We start from the raw sequence: 1,317 nt of genomic DNA, 5'->3' as shown, positions 1-1,317 counted from the left end.
TTTTGATGCAGACCTCTAAGGCTTTCGGCCCTGTTGAAGAGGTCGCCTGTGATGTTGATAAGCATGTAGCAGACATGGTCAATCAGCTGTTTGATTATGGTATGCGGGAGGACAGTTACAAGGAAGTTGTGGAGGACGAAAGTACCAAGAAGCCAGGCAATTGTCCAGCTTTATCCCCTGTTGAATGCAATGTGCAGATTTGGAGGCACTCAAACAGGACGCTAGGAAGGCGGATTTACGTATGAAAGACGTGAACAAAGATATCCTTGAAAGCAGCTTCCATCATCATCAAGTCTCTTTCAGTGCTTGATAAAGTGGCCCAGGATGAGGGCAATGCTGTTGTGGCCCACGAAGTAGGCATGATTAATGGTGCTTTGGCCCTGTTAGGTCATGCCAACCATCGCAACAACTTGGTAAATCGCTTTAACATCAAGCGGGAAATAAATCAGAAGTATTCACACCTGTGCTCTGACAAAGTGCCCATGACACGCTTCTTATTTGGGGATGATCTCTCACAGTCTGCAAAACAGATAGAAGAGTCTGAGAAACTAAAGAGTAAAATTACAACTAAATCTTCATTCTCCTCCTGGAAGCCTAGCACCTGGAAGTTTGGTGGTGGAAAGTCAAGTTCATTTGGCAGAACCTCATTTAGAGGGTTTGCATCAAGATTTCAACCCTATGGACAACGGAGGCAAGGACATAAGGGAGACCAGAGACTTTCCTTCCCACGCCAGGGCTCGGATTAAAAAAACTCCCGAGGCCAGGGATGCAGCACTCCCAGGCAATAAACCAGGCAAGTTCCAACTTTGTTGCAAGTTCCCTTCACAAGTTTGTGCATGAATGGCGCAAAATCACTAGTGATTCACATATTTTGGACATAGTTGAACACTGTCACCTGTATATTAATGTCAATGATATTGGTTATTTGTGTTTTGAGGATGTGGAGTATAACTTTAGTGTGACGGAACAAATTATTCTGTCACAGGAAATTTCTAAGCTTTTGGAGCTTAAAGTTATTAGAGAAACACAGAGAAGGGCAGATCAAATAATTAACCCCTGTGTTTTTGAGGAAGAAAAAGGATGGAGGTTACAGGATGGTACTTAATTTAGAGAAATTAAATAAGCACATTCCCTATACACATTTCAAGATGGAAAATTTTGAGCAAGCTATCAGACTTATCAATAAAGGTGACTATTTAGCATCAGTTGATCTGAAACATGCCTATTACTCTGTGAAGATTGCGGAGGAACAACAAAAATACCTTTCTTTTAAATGGCATGGTTAAGTTTATCAGTTCACCGGTCTTCCCAATGGAA

This window comes from Scylla paramamosain, chromosome 16, assembly GCF_035594125.1.
Source record: "Scylla paramamosain isolate STU-SP2022 chromosome 16, ASM3559412v1, whole genome shotgun sequence".
Classification (NCBI taxonomy): domain Eukaryota; kingdom Metazoa; phylum Arthropoda; class Malacostraca; order Decapoda; family Portunidae; genus Scylla; species Scylla paramamosain.
Note: the sequence above shows the minus strand (reverse complement) of the source record.